The sequence below is a fragment of the Alosa alosa genome, chromosome 4 (genome assembly GCF_017589495.1).
Source record: "Alosa alosa isolate M-15738 ecotype Scorff River chromosome 4, AALO_Geno_1.1, whole genome shotgun sequence".
Taxonomy (NCBI): domain Eukaryota; kingdom Metazoa; phylum Chordata; class Actinopteri; order Clupeiformes; family Clupeidae; genus Alosa; species Alosa alosa.
In genome coordinates, this window is record NC_063192.1 from 12,682,613 (window position 1) to 12,705,073 (window position 22,461).

General features: G+C 40.4%; 1 protein-coding gene across 3 annotated transcripts in view; it reads right to left on the reverse strand.

The window, feature by feature from the left end:
- syt2a (synaptotagmin IIa) overlaps positions 1-22,461 on the reverse strand; it is a 49,708-nt gene that overhangs the window by 20,219 nt on the left and 7,028 nt on the right. For 2 of the 3 annotated variants that reach the window (XM_048241131.1, XM_048241133.1), the window contains exon 2: positions 12,056-12,098. The gene's annotated coding sequence lies outside the window, so the exon portion shown is untranslated. Of the gene's footprint in view, positions 1-8,252; positions 8,471-12,055; positions 12,099-22,461 lie in introns of those variants that run through there. The other variant, XM_048241132.1, reaches the window with a different exon arrangement.

Sequence of the window (22,461 nt, forward strand, 5' to 3'; positions counted from 1 at the left end):
TGACCTCCATACAACAACAACGAGAAAACTATTTTCATCCTATTTATTCCACAGCAACATGCTCAGTGATGGTGCAGACGACTGCTTCCTGTCACTTTGGCTCTGGTTTTCTACCAAGCAGGACAAAGTCACAAGGGAACTCACTCCCTGAAGGTTAAGCTGAGACAGGTATAGGGTGATTGAGAAAACAGCGTTGGCAAGCAATCAATAACTGGCTTAATGGTTTCATCAAACCACTGCTTCACTCTCGAGCTGAACTAACCTGATCTAACTATTGCACAAAAACAAAACAACACACAATCAAGGAATGGGTTGGCCAGCATTACTCTGTCTTTGTTAATCAGTAAAAAAATAATGACACCTCAGGCCAACAAGAACACCGCTGACTGAAATGGCAAAATTTCTGAATCAATGGGGTTCAAACTGAGCATGGTTTGACTAAATGCAACAACTGCAATAAGACTTTAAAAGCAAATGATCAGGACACACTGAAATCGACATAGACCTATTGGTCATACCAACAAATAAAAAGATGCCAAAGGATTCATATGTTTACTTCTCGTTTAGGTGGTTCCCCTCATAACCGTGGGAAAACCGAGTGATCCTGGGCAGCTGTTGTATTACAGTGCAGGTACCCTGACAATAGCTAATTAAGGAACTACAACCCGAGTGCTGGGCATTTTGTCCTTCTGTTTCAGCAACTAGCCTCCGGTTCTGCATCACAGCTGTTAGGAAAGTCTCACAGGGTTGTTGTAGGAGAAGTAACAAGTGCAACGCCTGCATTTTAATGACTGATAGATTACAGTATATCTGGCACTGTCCTATTTTCAATAAATCAGGCAGTGAGGGAGGTGTATTTGTGTGTGTATGTGTGTGTGTGTTAGCCTAGAAATCTAGACGCGCCCCTAGCGGTAGCAAATTACATTTGCTGCCAGGGCTAGTCTAGCAACTCTCCGTTGGCTTGTGAGCTCCAGAAATCGAAACTGAATCAGGCCAATGAAATCGTGTATAGAGTCGTTAGGTGGGCTTAACATAATGATTGATGGCAGTGAGTTGAGTTGCAACGGTTTGGCTTGAATTCCCTGCTACTTGAAAACAAATAAGATGGATGTTGCTGTTGGCGAACAGTGTGATACAAGTTAAGCTTTTATTAAGTTGGCAAACGTTTGAACTAGCCAACTAGCTCCGCTGGTGGGAAACGCATGGGACTCATAGCGCTGCAGCTGTCCTATTGCGTGCAGAGGGAATTTGAAAGACAACTGATTATCCCGCCCCTCGGACTGAGCACTGCGAACGTTGAGAGCCCAGACCCTACATTTTAATGTGGGTCTGGATCGTCAGGCTATGTGTGTGTGTGTGTGTGTGTGTCTGCGCGCATGCGTGTGTCTGTATGAATGAGAGAGTGAACGAGAGAGAGAGAGGATTAGTTGATTTTACATATGAGCCTTATTTCGCAGTGGAAAGCTTCATCAGGTATTAGGTTTATCAGTTTTGTGACACATTCTGCATATAAATGAACATGATGTGAAATATTCTGACTTGAATAAAGGCTCAGCTTGGGCAGCCTCATCTTTCCGTATAAATCTCAGAGCTTAGGAAAAGTTACAGTGGTGTTTTGGATGTGTAAAATTAACACACCAAGGTTACTACTACTATGATGCTGTAATATGTACAATCAGATCTAAATAATTAATTTCATGGACTAAACTATTAAAAATAAAACCAAATGTAGCCTTTATGGCTTTCCTTGGCTTTTGCCCATCACCAAATTAGTAACATTAAGCCAGGGAGCTGTAATTTGGTTTAATTAAAAGTAGTAATTACTTCTCGGTAATTACCCCATGGTCCCAGTCACACACTAACTAAAGCTCACCTCTGTCATATAATAACTTACTCAAGCAAAATGAGTCCAGCATTTCTCTAGCAAGCTTTTCCCTAAGAAAGTCATCATCACTGGCCATTTGGTCAGTAGTTGTTTATTTTCAGTGCTCATTTGATGTTTTCCTGTGTGGCAAAATATACATGTTCATTTGCAAATACATGTCATAGTTCATTTCACATTTCATTCTTATCACCCACAAGTTATTGCAGTACCTCCTCTTCATGATATCACACCCCTACACAAATCACTGCCTGACCTCTGCACTACCATCCCTACACAAAGTCATTGCCTGTCCTCTGCAATAGCCTACCTTCATAATGTACCGATGCAAACCCACCAAAGGCATCTGGTATCCTCTGTGTTTTCTCACCCATCTTTGACAAGGATGCGTGCATGCTGCCAAATTGTGTTGCCTTTGCTACAACTCATGCTAACTGTACTAGTGTACAGTAAAGTATAATAGCCTCTATATACACAGAGATCATACATTGGACTGATATTTTTGCAAGTGCGTTATCCGTGAATTGCAGTACAAGAGATGAAAGACTTAACCCTTTCATATAAGAGAGTTTCGTTGTACATGCACAGCGTTCTCTGTTCAGTCTATGACAAATTGCTTGACATTTAGAGGAAACACAGCTATAACAATGTTTGCATTTTGGTTGGTTTATCTTTGACTAGCGCCAGACAAAGGTGGTTGGGTTTTGGTAAACACAACACAGTGCACCAACTCCCTTCCTGAAGTCAACCCACCCACCAAACAAACAGCAGGTGAAAGCAAATATGACCTTGCTCAGCGAGGGGCCAATGATAACCTTGGAACCAAAGACAACCTGGCAATGACATGGCTGACAATGATATTGGACAATGGGAGCACTTTGTAGATTCATTTGACTCGGCTCTACATGACGTCATGACAGTTTTACAAGGTGCTTAGAGAGCACCAAGACAAAGATCTTATTTCTTTGTTTCTCCAATTTCCCCAGGGGGGATGGGGGATACATTTGGCTGATTGGCATGATATTGGATTTGTCTCCATTCTGTTCCTAAGATATTCCCTCAATGCTGTTCATAATATATTACACAAAATTGGAAATATCTGATAAAGAGAATACTTTACGAAGAAAAATGCACATCTGCAGCAGTGAGCAATCTGGAAGACTTAAGATAGTCATGAATATATAGGGAACAAACAGACAGCAGTTCCAAGTGCACACCCAAATGAAACACGAGTGAAGCTTTACAACAAAATGGCAAACATTAGAGGTTTACTCAAGGGTTAGCTCTGACTCCAAGAGGAGATTTAGTAAATCACCTGACTCCAGATGCAATCGAGCTTGAAAAGAGGCTTGGAATGGCAATACCTGGAGGGCATTCCTTTCACAATGATGATTTAATTTGGCTCAAGAGCAATCATGGCAACATAGAGGGGGTAAACAATGGAAGTGGGTTTGTGTAGGTCTTACAAACACTGCAGTAGCAATATATTAGGGAGCTAGATTTGTCTCAATAATATTTGTATATGCGCAGAGGGGGATCCACAAATATTTCTTGATTTGCATGTGTGTTTTGTTATCTACAAATAAAAAAAATCATATTTGTAACTCGTATATTGATTTTTACAAATATAGATGGCGACATCCACAGAAATATTTGTGGATGTCGCCATCTACTGGATTGCGATTTGTGTGTGCCGGTGAATTAAAGTAGGCCTATTTACGTGTGGATTTGTGTGACTTTCATGTGAAGAACGTCTCAAAAACACGTAACTTTGGAAAGCGAAGAATGCGTGTGCTGGTGATCCACAAATGCAGAATCACATTTCACAAATGAAATTTTCAGTTTTACAAATGGCATTTATTTACAAATGCACATCTATATTTGTAAAAATCAATATACGAGTTACAAATATGATTTTTTTATTTGTAGATATCAAAACACACATGCAAATCAAGAAATATTTGTGGATCCCCCTCTGCGCATATACAAATATTACTGAGACAAATTTAGCTCCATAATATATATGCTTCGGTGAGACAGATTGAGATTATCCCCCCATGCTCACATGTTCAATCAAGTGACAGGATTAAATGAACAATACGAGGGTAAAAGATGCACATGCACAAGATGCATATGTTTCATCAAGTGACAGGATTAAATAAAAATAAGAGGAGAAATCACAGAAATTGCTCGAAGGCCAGAATTAGCAAGGCTCCTTTTCAGAGAAAAACTGAAATCCTAAATCTGAAGCTAGCTTCATCTGACAGACCAGTGAAAAATGCATAGAGCTCATTTGAAATCAATAATACAGCCAATGGACATTCCTATCACATCAGATTAGATTTAAAAAAGTCCCTTTGGAATACACCAGAGATTAAAACATATTGATACTGTTTAATGTATTACTGTTAATTAACTGAGATGACAGCTAATTTTAATTTGATTGATTGGTTCGCACATGCACAATCATCCCTGGAGCATGGCTGAAATGCATACAGCAAAATAGGCCCAGAAAGTCTTTTCCAGACTGAAAATAGATGTGTCAACTCAAGACAACCGATGTGAAGGCAATCACTACATAGACAGCTTTCCGTCATTGTTTTGGGCACAGGTCCCAAAAAATCTCTCAGAAATGGTAGACACTTGTCTTCTGATTACCCTAAAAGGAACATTTGTATGCCTTTCTTTTGGTTAAGACACAATAAGCGCTCCTTAAATTTGCTTGTGACGCAGCTGTTATCAGGGCCCATTAGTAAGGCTGGGTGTGCTCCCATTTGAATGTGACGTCCACAGTGATATATGCACTGTTCCCTCCTCCCTCTTTTGTCCCAGGCAGATTAATCAATCAGACGAAGAGATAGGAACCAATCTTCATTTAAAGCTGGGAGAAGCTAGCCAAATGAGCATTACTTCTGCAGCAATGAAGATAGCTCGAATAGTAAAGAGGCTATACGAGGAGAATGTTGTTAGGGTTTACAAATTCACATAAATGCTACAGGATGCACTACCGTAGATGTCTGCATAGACCGCAATTTCTTAGCAAAGGAAGGATTTAATGACAGTAAAATGCATAGTATTAAACATATGAAGCCACATTCCATATCGTTACAGAATTATAAAGAACAGATAGTGGTTAATGCATACTAACTGTTTATATAAGATGATATGAAAGATCAAGCTCACATTACTAAACACATTTTTCAATGCATTTAAGAAACCTCATTTGCTTTGATCGGGAATGTAGGAAGCAAAGAGACACCATCCTCCCCAAAGTGAAAGGCTGCTTTCTCTACTGGTGTCAAGCGCTCTCCATTGCTGTTAGCTCTGAAAGTAGTGTGAGCCAAGAAGAAGTTTTTTTTTCCATTACCAACCCCATTCCACATGCTGGGCAGCAGTCAGTAGCTCATAAAAAACAACAGCTTCTGCACCCACATGAATTTCACACATGCAGAGACTCTTCACCAAACCAAATTGCTGGTTCTTCAAAGCATGTGTCTGTGTGTCAGCTGTTCTGCACTGGTGCTACTGAGTTTTAAAGTGCCACGCATCATAATCTGTGAACCGCTGAATGCTAGTGCATGCACCTGATGACTGTCTGGGTTGGTGTGAAAAATTGTAGACTGTAAGCATATGCCTTGGAGTATGTAATAGCATCCAAGTTCAAATGGTACTGTAAGTCACTCAAGTCCCTATATTCTATAGAATGTCATGTTGTACGTATATGTGCATTTTGAGATTGAAATGCCATTGACAGAGTGAGTACAACAATACTGAAGGAACTACTGGAGGTCTTTTCCAAAGTCAAATGTTAAGGTTAGAACAAAAGGAAACCTTTAAGCTCTGTTAAGAGCAGGATGTTTGAAAATGCCCCTGCCAGTCTATAAAGACATGGCAATAGACATCTTTTCATCTAGTCAAAAACAAAGGCGCAAGGAAACACATTTGCACATTTAAAGTATTTCTTGACAACATGTTGTCAGGAGTTGGTTTAAATGGGAACAGAACACTCATCCAAGAGGTTAGGCAGTTCCAGAATCAAAATGCTGCACTACTTTCCATGAAATTTTGGTGGGTCGATCAGTCATTGATTTACTTTTGCAGATTGCATGTTTGCATGGTAGACAGTCCCTGAATATGCATTCATTTCATACCCTTCAAACCCTACTGGAGAGCACAATCTAAAATGTGAATGTCCCATTAAAATAACTGACATGGCAGTCTTGAATGCACAGCCAGATCCACTGATATTTGATTTACATTAAATGATACAATACACATGGCCGTTTGTTGCGAGGGGGCGCTGTGAATATGACCGTGAGATTGATTGGCTGTTGGTGTGCATTAGAGCATCACAGAGACGTTCCTGCCTTCAAGGGCTGAAATAGCTATAATTACTATTCAGCACATTACTTAAACAGCCAGGGACATCTCGTGCAGAAATATCTATAGCTGGCTTATGTAACAAAAAATAAACAGTTCCTCTGTTGTTCGGGTCCTCTTGGAGTTGCTTTACACATCAGTAGAAAGTAATATTACCCATATGCAAGCTGGTTTTGTGTGACCTCTGAGGTAGATGTCCCCTTGTGTTTAGTATATTTATGTTCCTGAAGCTGGACTCTTCTGTGCCCCACAGTATGGGACAAATGTACCTAAGACAGCTCTGTCTTTGGGGCACATTGGATGTTCTTTTTCTATCAGGTGCAAAGGAGGAGTCACAGGAGTCCTGTCCAGTCCACAGTGGAAGTTTCTTTCTCCAAAGCTCTTCATGACTCATCTTACTCTGCTACAGAGTGCATAAAGTGTGTCTATGTGAGTCCAAATGTATTCATCTTAAATTTCCCAAAGTAGAAATAAAAAAAAAATGGAAGTACCATATAATGAGGAGTGGTGCTGCTCATTTCCTGCCAGGACTGCCAAAGTATATTACACTGGATGGTTATTTTAACTCACTGTTCAATTCACAAGATACTAATATATTTTAAAGATGGAAATTCATATTAATATGCAGAACAGAGCGGATAAGATTGATTGCTAATGAAAACTATGGCATAGGCTGTGCTGCAAACAACCTAGATTTGACATTCCTGTTTCTGCACAGGGCTTGCCTAAGGCTTTTCTGACATTTTCTTTTTTTAAAAGTTATTTCACATTGATATTTGACCTTATCCTCAATCCTTTCGGGAGGGGTATGTGAACCCCCACCTCTTTGGGACTATTTAAAGGCCTTCCGCTTTGAGTTGTTATTTGGCATACCCTGATGTTCATCCATGCATGAACCAAAGGTCTCCCAAAGCCTTATTTCACCCAGAATAGACTGGCACAGCAAACCTGAGAATTCTTTTTTTTCCCTCAGTGGAGCCAGATCATCTGTTATTTTTCTGACAAGTACGTTGATTAAGTCATTAATATTAACAGCTCTATTAATTAATTCTCGCCATATTGAAATCATCTTGTGCTGCAACACACTTCACAAGACAGCCTCTCGTCTGTCTATTAAAAATGTGACGATCTGACATGGCCTCAAACTGCACTTGTACTCTTGCAGAGGGGTTTCATCATGTCTCAGATAAAAGCCACCCCAAAAACTATTACACATAGAAAAATATCACACACACACACATTTACGCACACACACACTCACACAACCGTAAAGAAACACTATGCACCTTTCTCACTAACTGGTTGCTGGTTCACTCTTAGGGAAGAGGTGCTGATTGGGACTGGCTCGGTTCTCACTGGAGCTCACAGCTCTCACGGCGCTGGGCTTGTTGGTACTCATCACCCGGCGGGTGAGCCGAGCAGCTGTCAGCGGCCTGCACGCTGGACGCTCTCCAGGAAAAAGGCACCCATGTGTAGACAGACAAACTACCCTCCTCTTTTAAAGTCAGGCCTTACGCCGCACGCTCACACGCGGACACATGGACCACATGTCATAATGCAAAAACGCCGCCGTAACGCCGCCGTAAGACAGATAAGAGAGTGACCAGCTGGAGCTTCAGAGAGAAGCATGCAAGGAGTATCAAGTAAACAGTGAGAGTTCAAAGGAATCTGTGTTAAAATAATATTCATGTCATTGTTCAAACCATTACAAGCTTGGTGCTTTAAGATAACATTCGCGCATACTCAAAACAAACAAGTTGATACAGCGTGCATTATGATTGGATGAAACAATTTGTACTGTAGGTATGAACATGAAATGCAGATGAACAGCCAGTTTCAATCTCTTCCTATTGCCATGCTACTCTAGCCAAAATCAGACCCTGATGCCATATCCTTAGACACAGTATCCCCTTAGCTTTAAGGAAAGCTTTCAGTTTGCACTGTACTGACTAGCAAAGACAAGCATCTGCAGCATGGTTTTGGTCCTTACCACAGTGTTTGTTTTTTCCCTTTTCCTGTGATCTTATCGTCTGTCTCAGGATGGCCCATCCACTATAGAGAAGGCACTTGGGGGGGTTTAGTGTTTGAGCTCGCCGTGTTCTGACTGTTCTCCCATCAGCCTGAGCAACTGCAGTCCTTCTCCTCGCCTCAGTCTCACTTCTCTCTACTGCAGCAGGACTCCCTCTCCCATGCACACACACACACACACTCTCTCTCTCTCACACACACACACACACACACGCTCCGACACTCGCACGCTCTCCTCCTCCCCCACTCACTCACCCACCCACCCTTTCCCCTCCCCTCCCTTCTCTTCTCTTCTCTTCATTTCCCTCTGCTTGCTTTTATTTCCCATCTCTCTGGTCCTCCCCTGCTCTCCTTCTCCCTTTCTCTCCCCCCCTCCATTCTTTCTCTTTCACTCTCTCGACTTTTCCCCCCCCCCTTCTCTTCTCCTCCTCCGTTTGTTCTTTCTCATCCCCCGTTTGCTTACTCGTGGATTCTTATTGGTGATGCTGCTCACACGGCTCACAATGCAGTGTTCCGAAATGGTCCATCGCCGAGGGGCAATTTTTTAGACGGATCAATATTTAAAACCGGCACAAGGCACGTTGAGTAGCCAGTCTTTTCCCGCTCAGTATTGTCCAAATGTCAAAAGACCACTGACATGGCAGGGAAATACAGGGAACTGTAACCACCCCAAAATGATGGACTGTACCTGAAAACTGAGCTGCAAGGGAAAGAGAGAGAAAGAGAGAGGGAGAGAGAGAGGGGGGATTTCTGAGGACAGACTGTTAAGAGGAGAGCGGGATAGAGAGGGAGTTAGGCGGGAGAGACCGTGTCGGACGTGGAAAAAAAAAAGTGAAAGGGGGAGGGGAGTGGCTGGGAACTCACTGCAGCAGAAGAGCCTGTGCAGCAGTGTGTGAGAAAGAGAGGGAAAGCAAGAGAGAGAGGAATGGAGAGAGAGAGAGCAAGAGGGAAAGAGAGAGAAAGAGCAAGAAAGCGCTCACAGGGATGCTTCCCATGTTTGAAGACACGAGCATGACTGTGTTACATAAATAACAGACCAATTATTATGCACCTCACACTGGTTCATCATTTCCATTCTCCTTTTGCATTTCAGACCATATGGCTATGATCTTTTAAAGTAATGTTATTCTAATACACCTAAACATGTCTTATGTTAAATAATGTAGTCACATTTCCTGGTTATATTTTAGCCTGTGTGACTGACCTCAATTCAGATTATGTGTGATCTAAACTCACACCCCGCACTTCATCACTGCTCATGTAACATGCATTGCAGACATACTGCTTCTATCAAATGTTCGTTCTACAATGGGGTTTGCATTTGTTACTACGATCTCATCACATTAACAGAGCAGCCACACAAGGGGTGAGGGAGAGGGCTTCCTTCAGGCTTCCATGGTGTCACGAAAAATTATCATCCCCGCCTTAAGAGGGATGGCTTTCTTAACAGCTCGCAATGAGCACTTGAAAATGGAATCAATAAATGGCTTGGCCATTACAGGCGTACCAGAAAGTACAATGAGATCGCTTTTCTCCGAATGCCCTCTGTGTTAAATGATAAGAGCTGCGTGAGAGTTTTTTTTTTTTTTTTTAAATCAATCCTTTGATCATGTGCTGCATTTTAAAAGATTTTCTCAGCTATAGACCCTTTCAACTAGGTAAACAAAAACAATGCTTGAACGTTCTATTTGGGCCCCAATCTACTTCCTCTGCATTAAGATAACATATGGAATGTTAAAAAGGAAGTCTTGTGGGGCCAACTATGATGCTGATAATGGAACTCTTTTGAAAGGGTCCATTGACAAAGAATGAACCGAAGCGTTAGAGAACATGACACGGACGGTGGTGCCTCCATCCCTGCAATGTAGAGAAATCACTCAATAATTAATTGCCACTTTCAAATGTGGAAAGCTGCTAAGGGCCGACCTATATTCGTTTTTCTCACCGCTTCGGAGGAACATAAACTAATGCTTTCTGTTGTTATATTTTCAGTTGTTATGTAATGTCTAGTTTGTGTGGTTTATCGTACTTGAGAGCTGTTCTGTACTGTGAATAAAAATGAAAACTGTTGCAAAATGTAGAAACATCCATTACTGTGTCCAGTTTCTTATTTGGGTGTTGAAATGACAAACAGCCCTGCATGCCTGGGCTAGTGCGGCATCATAGTGACTAAGGGTTATTGAGCGCCGCTGGATTTGTGACACACATGGGCAGCCCCAGCTGAGTGCAAGAACTTATGAAGCGAGACGGTTTAGATGGAGCTCACAGCCGCCGTTTCTGCTACAGCAAGCGTGTGCTCACACCAAGGGCATCTTGGTCTACTAGGGTATTACAAACACCTTATTGATATTTTAAAAACATTCAATTTGTCAACATTGCTGTCCTCTAAGCAGCACTATCATGAACAAAACTGATCATGATGCTAATCATCATCATCAAGAACAACAGCAACAACAACACCATCATCATCATCATCAACAACAACACCATCACCATCATCATTATCATCATCAACACCATCATCAGCATAATCAAAAACAGCAACATCAACATCAGCCAATTTGTTTTCTTGGCGCACCCATGTCATATGGGAACGAACAGTAAACATCTATTTCTTTCCTATGTGAGACCATACTTGACATAACTTAGATTGTGTGTGGCGAACAATATATTTTTCTGGAAGAAAAAGGCTGCCTATCCCTACACACCTCTCCAAGTCATATACTGTATCATACAGTCCTACATCAACACTCTACATTACATGCACTCGCCAGGCAGAGCTCTCAGTCTATCAAAGCATATTCACCATGGTGGCCTCTCTACTCAAGCTCCAGGATAGAGAGAAACTTTAACCTGTCTAGCATCATAAAGCATGGCGGAGAAAATTTCTCTCTGGAAAATATTTCTTCTGAGCTTTATTAACCTGATATGGCGTGAAAGCAACTATCCATCATTGAAATTACTCTAATTAATCAGACTCCTACACAGCAAATTTCATAATAAAGAATGGGGCTTTGCTAGAGTCTGCAGTGCCAATAGGGAGTCTTGCTCTTGGATAAATTACAACATGTTGTCAAGGAGAATTGATTCTTGGTGTGAATGATTTACATATTTTAGAACATAGTGTAAGGTGATTGCTCTACGTGATTTGGTGTCACCACCATTGTTGCTTGGATGTGGATTTGAGTTAATATATTTTATGCTTTATTATATTAAAAGAAACCCTCTACATCTCTCCAACTTCAGCATTGTCAAATGCATGAAAATGATAGGTTAACAATAAACTACATCACAGCGCCAAACTTTTGAACATCTGGGAAATGGGAGTGAGTCTGATAAATATATACGAAAGACTTCTAGATATGAATGGAAATAGTGACAGAGAGAGAAGGGGTGCAGTGGGGTACAGTCAGATTGTTAAGCACAGTGATAAGGCACTTCTTCTGCCTTTTAGATATGGCAAGACACCTTGACAACAATGCCCTTTTAACTCTGTGAATTTCTCAACACAGGCAAGATAATTCCTGCTGGCACAAACCTAGGAAATGTGTTGAATAACCCATGTTGCCATAAATTCAATGTCTGAAGTAATAAAAATGAGACTTGCTTCAGCTACCCACCAGCATAATGATATAACATAAATTGAGAGACCGCAAAGCCTTTCCTGTTATCAGCCAGTATGCTGCTTAGTATGTGTATGTATAATGTGTCAGGATAAATTTCACATGATAGTGAAAACCTAGACATGGACAGACAAGTACTCACAATGGAAATGTGATCCCTGGTTGTTGGATAATCACAGTGAAATCTGGAGGGGGGAAAAAGGACAAAACCATTAATGACCAGCAGCACATCAACTATACATGACACAGTTGATGTCAGAATATTTATTAAAATCTAAATATCTGTCATAGTCGGGCTACAAATAAGTTTAAAAGACAACATCAAAGCAATCTGATAGTAATGGTTCTGCACCCGAGGCATGCTCATCTGGGCACTGCCAATTGTGTGACATAGATACACAGAACAATCCTGTCAGATCAGGCCTGGATAACTGCATATGCCTTCAATAAGCATAATTTACTATGCATGAACGTCTGTAGATCTATGTATGAAGATAATATCTCTAAAACATAATCAAGATCTTGATTGATGATTGTATGCAAGATCCAATGATGAGGGACTGAGTTGCATCATATGGCTATATTGTATAACCATTTTGATTTTAAATTTTAGCTGCTTCCTCATTTCAATTAAGACAATACCCTTGCTATGCATAATCTCCCTGTGCATGGAATATCAACATATTATCTGAAATATTCTTCAGACAGAAAACATTGAGACTCCACTTACAGTACATTTTAATACTACACCACCAAGAGGCCACTTCATTGCAAAGTAGCCAGTTGTTGCTCAGATTGATGTTTTTAATATTGGCATCATAGAATTACCATTAAGATTTCAAGAGTCTAGAGGGGCCTCTCTACATTGAGTGAACATATGCAGACTGTTGACTATTTGCATTGCTATCACTTAGCTGAATGAAGTATTTTCATACTGATTTTAAATTTCAGTTAAACAGTTTAAAGCAGTTTTACATTTATTTATTTCACAGAAAAGGCCTTAGAGACTTAAAGGGCCTTATTATGGTCATTTTATAGAGTCAAAATGGTGTATATGCTGCTTCATCTACACAAAAGGGACTACTCTGAATGTGTGGTGACAGAAGATAGTAACACATGTTTCATAAGTAGCAGCAACTGGAATGACATTTTCAAGCTCTGCCATAGACAGTCAATATTTTGCCACTATTTCTCACATACTCTATCACCTGAATCTAATCAACCACCAATATGTCAGCACCAGGCTGTTCAAGGAGAGAAGCAAACAATCTTTTCTGCACACAGGCACATACAAATCCACAAACACAACCACTATATATATATATATATAGATGCACACAGAAATCCAGGTCTGCAGAATGACTGCCTTAAACCAAGAGCTACTTAATGAAATTAGCTTGTCTGCCAGCACTCATAAACAAGGGGGGAGAGAAAGAAACATAAAAGGAGTGTGACGGAACAAATAGGCAATCACACAGAGTTGTCTTTCTACTCCTCTTTAAATTGTTAATATTGGATCACCTTCTTCAGCGTAAGTGTCCCAAATGTGTCTCCCTTTGGGCCCATTAGGCAGGGGGGTTCATGGCACATTGCAAACAGAAAAGCAGGTGTGCATTTCTAAGAACATTTTTATATAGAAATTGGCCCATGTAGCTTCAGATATCCATGAAAGTATACAGCAGTTTAGTATGGATTGATGTAAATATAGATTGCAATAGAGACTTTGAAACTCTTTGCCTTTTAAAACAGATTAATCTGACCAGTGTCATACGTTTCTGTTGTTTCTGTTTTTTAACATAGGTTTCTGTTCTCCCTCTCTCTCTAATTCTCTCTCCCTCTCTCTCTGCTTACATCTCAGTGCTTTTTGCAAAGATGGAAATTTAACTACAAATGAGATGTCACACAGTTTATGTGGGGGACTGGAAATACATTTCAGCATGTATTGGCCCACAGGCACCCCCATAGAGGCCAAAGCAGGTTCTCCATCTAAACCCAGCAGGTGAGCAATCTAAGAGCACAAACTCCTTACCTGGCCTCCACCTACTGCTAAATGACCCGCATTTCTTCAGTTATACACATATACATCGCAACATATACTTGTCAATTCTTGTGTTAATGAAAACTCTCCCTGGGTAGGTTATTGATTGACGACACCCAGATTTACTCTAACTGATAGGTGTCTTTTGTCATTTGACCATTTTGTTATTCAGATGTCGGAAAAGCACTAAGGGTCAGTTTCTGACTGACTGTGGGTATGTCTGATTGGTATTGGCATTTCAAGGCCAAATTGTATGATATCCAATCATATTGTTATTTTGATAATCCAGACTGTGGTGTCCACAGTCTGAATGCTTTAATGTGTGATGGATACCCATGCCATGCTTTGCCCTTTTCTGCTCTTAGCTGCTTGTCTCAGTGCTTGGGCTTGTTTGTGGGACACTGCGACTCAATGGTAATGGCGAAACTGACGACGATCCCTGTGCGTTGGCAGTCTGTTCACACCAGTAGCCTTGTGCTATCATCTCCTTAGTGCAGCTACTATCTCTGTGTGGCACTGGACCCAAACATATGCTGTCTCCCACACACATACTGATGCAGTATTAGAATGTGCTTTTGATGCTCATGTGTCGGTTAAATATGGCAACTAGATCAAACATGTGAAAATGCTGTATAAGAGAGAACATGCTTTGGCAAGACCGGATTACTATCCTTTCAATATAGGGATCTCATGCTTGCTGTACTGTATTATAAAGTGGTTGGATATTAGCCACATTTGCTTAAGTATAATTGCATACTGTAGACCCTTTCAACAATAAAAACAAAAACAATGCTTGAACTTTCTATTTGGGTCCCAATCTACTTCCTCTGCATTAAGATAACATATGGAATGTTAAAAAGGAAGTCTTGTGGGGCCAACTATGATGCTGATAATGGAACTCTCTTGAAAGGGTCTATACATGAGAGCACATGCTTTGGCAAGACTGGTTTATTATCTATTCCATATGAACATCTTAAGCTTTCTATTGTCAAGTGGTTGGATGTTATCAACTCCTGCCCAAACATAATTACAACACAAAACATGACCAAATATGTTTGTTACATTACATACAGCCATTTAGATTTCTGGCAGTGTTTATAAATATTGCATAAGAGAATAGGAAACAATTCAAATGAAAAACATGAAGTTAAGTGCAACCATGCTAAAACAGTAAATGTAATGGTGGAAAATTACAATGAATTAATTGTCTCTAAGATGACTCAATAGTCTCAAGTGTGAAATGTTTCCATTTTAAACATGAAAATATAAACATGGACAGACAACATACAGGGAAGATAAGCTTGATGCTTCAGCAGTGCAGTATCCACATAGAAAAGGTATGCTGCAAGGGCTGTCACACCCAGATTTGTTTAGCAAAGTCATTACTGCATATCAGCAAACTTTCAGAGAAAGACAGAGAACTGAGAAGGGAGAAAGAGATGAAGAGAGAGACAGAGAGGGATGAAGAGGGATAGGGAGAAAGAGATGAAGATGGAGAGAGAGAGAGAGAGATGAAGAGGGAGAGAGTGATAGAGAGAGAGAGAGGAAAACACAGAGAAGGATTCTGCTGACAGACAGGGCCCCCCCACCGTCAGCAATCTGCCATGTGGCCTGACGCTGTGGGCCTTCTCTGAATTAGCTTTTGAAAGATGCTGTTTTGTTCCGCCATGCCAGCTCAGCTTGCTGTTCCCACTGATGTACTGATGGGTGCGAGTCTATTTAGACCCTTATGGCTTATAATGTAAGGAATTTGACTTTAACAGACAAAAAACACTTGGAGGGCACACTGATTTTCAGTGCCACAATACATCAGCTTGCAAGCATGTCTATTCTACAGTAAAGGTTGCTAGCAGTTTCAGAGTTGTATTTCAAAACACAACTTTGCACTGGACATTGAGACCTCGGGGACACACAGTGGTACAGTAAACTCACAGTCCACTACAATACCGCCACACTGTTTTCAAATGGCTAGGCCTCATATCTCTATATAGCACCCCTGCATTGCAGCACGGCTAACAGGATTTGGGTTTGTGTAAGTGGCCAGAGTCATATTACATGCTTCTCCCCTTTTTGCCACCGCCACACTGCGCAGCCCTGGCTTGTTACGGGTGGCCGCGGCCGCGTGCTCCCTGGCTGCTAGGTGCAGACGGCTGGCTGGCAGGCAGGCAGGAGCCGGGGGGGAGAGAGAGGAGCGTGGAGGTCACGAGTCTTTGGGGAGGCTCACATGATTTTCCGAGAGGATCAATTATTCAAGAGCAGCCTGCATTTGCTTGCACACTGACCCGGAATTATATGCTTAACATCGAGGAGTACATAAGAATGTCGGCCCGTACAGCAGAGAACCAGTTCCCATGAATAAATCTAGCTGTGGATAAGGAACTGGTTTCTTGTACAGAAGTGACTGGTCAATACGTTTTTAAGGGCCGAGCAGAAGCAATTTCCCAAGGAAAATCGGGTTTTTAAATGCATTACTACTATAGGCCTACCGCAACTTTATCATGTTACATTATGGCAAGCCAGGGAGTCAGTAAGAGTTAGATTATTCCCTGTTTTAGAATAAAAAGTATATGCACATTAGTGTGAGTCTGATGTAACATGTCTGCACAGTACAGTAGGCTATATTGTATGCAGCCTAAATGGGAGACTTCACACAAAGATTAGATCTGAATGAATGAATGGCTATAACCCTATTACCTCAACCTGTTCTTGCACTGAAATAGTTTTTTATTTTACCTTGTCTACATTACACTTCACTTTACTCCTATTTGTCTATATTAATTATGCTGGTCTCTAGACCTTACTCTTGCACTGTTGGACTAATGTTGGACTACTTTTTGCACCTCCACCATGACACTCACTCTCTTGAGCACCTTGCCAGGCACACATAACTAAGGACTATGGTTGGACTACTGTTTGCACCTTCACCATGACACTCACTCCCTTTAGCACCTCACCAGTCCTGGCCCTGTCACTACAAGCGTCTTATGCTTGATCACCCTCAAGCACATTGGACTTTCTTAATTTAACTTATATAGTGTATTTAGTATTTAGTTTTGTTAGTTTTCTTATCTGTCTTATCTTCTACTGTCTTTATTGTACAGTGGAGTTTAGTTATATGTTTATACTTATACTTATGTTTACCATTTCTGCTGTAAGTGCATGTTGTGTGTTATTTCTGTATGCTACTGAGACCCTTGAATTTCCCCTTGAGGATCTATCTATCTATCTATCTATCTATCTATCTATCTATCTATCTATCTATCTATCTATCTATCTATCTAGATCAGTTTGTTTAAAATGGTCAATAGACAGCATCCTGATCTAATACAGAATATGAGTATTAATCTACAGTCCTTCACATCATACCTGTCCTCAGTAAAGTTCAAAAACAGCTCTGCCAGAATCGTGTCCTTTGCAGTGGGAAGAAATCCATCATGCAACCAGTGCCCTACTCCTCAAGATCCAACAAATAGCCCAGTTAATTCCAAATCAGCAAGCAAGATAAACAGGGATGACAGAACAGTAATATCACAGGTCATGTGATTTCCGTTTGTTTCTGTGATTTGGAATGTACTCTGGGTGAGTTCAGTGACACTAACAGATTAAGATGTCATTGCAATTTATGGAACTGCAAATTATCCTGTGTACTTGAAAACAACAACATGTTATAGGTATATGCTAAATTATGAATGACAGACATATGTAATTGAAGACCCCATTTTGGGGTATTTTGTGTGTCTTTTGTGTTCAATTAGCTGCTGTATCTCCTGATGTGATTAAAGGCTTTGACCTGAGTGCCTTCTGATAATTAACTGAGAGATCGCTTGTAAAATAGAAGGAGTCCTATTCAATTACTGTTTCATTAAAACCCAAATTACAAAATGACCTCAAAAGCATCTTGGCACAGAGGAGAAGTATGTGGGACAGTCATTGAATGTTCTCACTTATAATTAAAAGAAGAAATATCTACCCTATGTGTAGTCTTTTACTTTAATTCGTAACATTATGACCCTGCTAAACATTATTCAAATAATTTTCTGAAGTATGCTTATTAGTTCCCACATCATCATGTTTTAATATTCACCAGAGCAGCCCACGAAATGCAATTGTCATGAGCTAGGCCTTCATCATACCATAGTTCAAATAATTACTTTATTGGTAGCCTACCACATTGAACTTTTCTACCGTACCACACATTTGACCTGTTTGTCTGACAAAGACTAATGAAGACAATAAGAACCCTTAACATTCTCAATGTTATGTTCATAAGCTAAATGCAGCTATTTTGCCGAGCGATGTAAACGAATTTGCCTGTATGTTTCATCAGTTTCCTTTTCCGCTGCTCAAATTGGTGCATTGACTCATCTGCGCCGACTTTCAGCACCATGTCTTGGACAGCTCCGCTGGGATTTAGTGATTGTTGCAGAGGTGGAGGGTTTTAAACTGGAACACTAGAAAGAATCCAAAGCTCTTCATTTTCAGTTGTTTCGGGTGATCGAGTAAAACCTACGAGTCTTTGAACGCACGACTGAGGCAGAAAATGTCTAAATAATTAAATAAGGTTACATTTTCTGCGCAGACGAAGGGAATCTCCATGGATAGACGCGATAAAGGAGAAAGAGGGTGATATAACGTATGCACCATGGACGTTGTGAATGTTGTGCTATTTTTATGTCCTATTAAAAATCAGTAAGCCGATATATGCTTCTTCGCACTGCGACAAAATACGCTGTCGCTCACAGAAACGTAGTTGCCCCAATGAATGTAGACCCCGGATACATGCTGCAGTGAGTTGATTTGTCGCGAGATTTTATGTCCATGCCTTTTCACGTTATCCTTACCATTTGATTGGTAAAGTTGTTATGTAGGCTTCACTATACAATAAAAAGAACCAGTGTGTTGTCGGCTGATCCCACGGTCTTTGTGACTGCTCATATACAGTATATTCCATACATCTTGGTGGATTATTCAAAACGACGGCTCAGTGCTTCTTTATCTTAACCGTAGCCTACGCTCCTGTTCCTTAATTGTACTTCTGTAACAGTGGTGCTCTAGTTGCGTTTTAGATGCATTTTAGAATTCAAATAACTCTACACAATATTTAAACATTTATATGGCTTTGAGAGGCCTTATAACACATTGTTTTCTTTCAGAGCTATTCAATAAGGACACACTTCATGACAGCTCTCTCTCTCTCTCTCTCTCTCTCTCTCACACACACACACACACACACACACACACACACACTCTGTCTCTCTCTCCATGTGTGTGTATTTGAGTATGTACACATTGATATCTTTATATAGGCTACTTTAGCTTAGGTATCTCAAGACTGTTAATGTTATAAATGTTGGCCTACTTTGAACTGTCACAAACTTGAATCCATGGATACAATGAACTTACATTGCAGTTGACATTGCAGTTGAACTTGAACATGCAGTTAACATGCATCCTTTCAGATCTTCTCAGTTCATGTAGCCACATTAACAACAAACACCTCACATTAGACTTAGACCAACAATCAATCCAGAGCAAGAAGGAGACAGTATAAATTGATTCCTGATTTGTAACTCCGGGGCAACTGGATAGCTATCAGCGTTCTGCTGTGTCAGTGTGCAAAATAAGGTGCCTGAGGCAACACTAACGTTATTTGTGAACATCAGATTCAAATCAGAACATTATGCTACCATACCATTATAAGAATTACAGCAGTTGTACAAACAAATAATGTTCAGAAAGAAATTCATGATGACATGGATACAACTGAAGCATAGGGACAGCTGTATTTGATTATTAAATGGCTCTTTTTATAAAAAATAAAAAAAATCACAAACACAGATATCCCCACTAAAATAAACGGTATAAATGCTCAGTCACTTTTTTAACCAGCCTTGAAAGTAAACTTTGTATGTAGTTTGTATGAGCATATGAGCGTGATTAACCTTCAAACTAAAGTTGTCATCCAAGAAACTCAGTGGCTGAGTGTGCATGTGAAACTATTTTTAACAAATTCCTTTCTTTCATCTTTAGCAGAGACACTGTACCACAAACTTATATCCAGAACATGAAAATAAAGGCATGTTTGGATAAGAGATTGCCATGGAGTGGAGTATGGTTATGGTTATGGTATTCAGCAGCCACTTTTATCCAAAGTGACATAAAACGGTCACACTATCAACAACAATCCAAAGCAATAACCATCATATCGTCATAAATACCTTTGCTCATTCCTCCCAAGCAAATACTTCTATCCTTCTGCAAGAAAACCATTAACTGCTCTTGGTCGGTACCAGGCCTCAGGGTATTATGTGCCTATAGGACATCTTTAGTCTTCCTGGGAACAAGTAGTAATTATACAGTCATGTTTTTATTTGCCTTGTCAGTGTGAACAAAGCACAGAAGACTGCCAGTGGTTTCTAATGGCCTTCTTCACATACCCAGGAACCAGTAAACAAGGCAGGGCACAAACTTGTGAGTTACATAATAGGACCAAATATTCTTTTGGTTTATCAAATTGAAAAATTTGCCTAATAGACAATTCACACCAAATATGAGAGAGACAGTAGCCAAATACTGCAAACTCATGGTCATACTGTAACTAAAGAGATAGTTAGCACTGTATATAGATGGATATGGATAAACTGTATATATATAGTCATTCAGTACTTGTGTAATACAGCAGCACAGGTCTGAGGATTTTACTCTGGCCATGTGTATTTATATGAAATATATGTTAAGTGAAGTATCTGAATGTTTACCTTAATTTAAATGTAAACAATACATTTCAATTTTGACTCAAAAAGTGGGTACAAGTGACTGTGATGGCGAAGAACAGTAAAGACACTGATAACTAAGCAGACACACAACATGGAGAGGGTCTGTGAAACTGATAACACAACGAATAACCAGACTTTTGTGGTTTCAAGAGGAAACAGAAACACTTTGCATTGCATTTTTTCTTTTTCCTTATGACTCCATAAATCAAATTCCATAATCCTTTAACAAATGGTGATTAAGATTCATGGAAAGATATGTTGTGGTTGTGTGGGTAATCAGACATAATGTATGCACTTTCTTTCCACTGCTATTCCATATCCTCTCAGAAGGTGATGCAATAAAATGCATCTTAGCTTGCTAGCCTCTTTAGCTCAGTGAGCTCATTGTCATGAGTTGTAATGTTGGCCTACTGTAAGGTTCTAAATCCATTATGTGAGGTTTTATCCTGCTCACCATTCCTGTTTGCTTAGTTTTCTAAATAGGAATATGCTGGTCAAATAAATTAGGCAGTAGCTACTGGATCAGATACTGGACATACAGTACATGTTGCCATTTGACTAAATATTTGGCAAAATGGCCTGCGTTTGACACTGGAGTCAGCGATTCACATCCACATTCACATCACACATCCTTTTTCCAACTTGATACCTCCAGATAGATAGATAGATAGATAGATAGAGTGCATATACACACATACTCAATAGAGGATGAAGAAATGGTTTTCCTAGAGCACAGAGAGTAGTGATCTGGATGTTCCCATCTCCCCTCTGGGCTCTCCCAGGCCCGCCCCTAGACCCTCCTCTAGTCCCTCCCACTGGATTAATTATGCAGCTCAATGCAGCACTTTCAGCCGGCCCAGCTGCAGCTGCCTCTACCTCCACAACCCCCATCCATCCATCCATCTATCCATCCTTCCACCAACCATGTGGTGGAGATGTGGTGGAGAGGGCGAAGCGCACCATGCACAACCACAAAATTCTGCTTGCAATGCATATTTATACACACACACACACACTCACACACACAACACACACCCATACACACTATTATTATTTGCATTATATAATTTAAATTTAAATTATTTTAAATTTAAATTATATAATATTATATTTATATTTAATCTAGCTAGCAGATGGACTGTTTGTAAATATGTATCATGAATGTAGACACAAACATTCTGAACATGCGTGTAAACATGGATTTAAAAAACACTAAACATGCATTCACTAAAATGGATGATACAACAAACAAAATATGAGGGAAGACTTATGACATGGCTTATAGGGCTTTTATGCAAAGAATCTAATTTGGGACTGTGTCCTCTCTGGAAGAGCTCAAGTTCGTTCAAGCTCATTCGGAACAATGCTCTCGCATCATCATCACATCTGTGCATTGGGAGCAATTTCACCTGCCCACCATTACGCCTCTCTCTCTCCCCTCATCATGGACGCTGATGCACAGTGCTCTCACAGCCCCTTCCAGACAATGTTTCTGGCAAGACATACGATCCCTCATTAAGTGTTTCTGGATCGAATGCAACCACTAAGGCTTTTGTGCTGCACTCCGTGTTTGCTCTTTACCATACAACAGAGATGGCCGTTTGGTCTCGGAGAGATAGAGTGAGAGAGAGAGAGGGAGGGAGGGAAACAGAGAGAGAGAAGAGCTGGGGAGCAAATGTCAACAAAAGAACTGTTCAAACATGATCACTGAGGGCCTTCAGTTTGACAAACTCC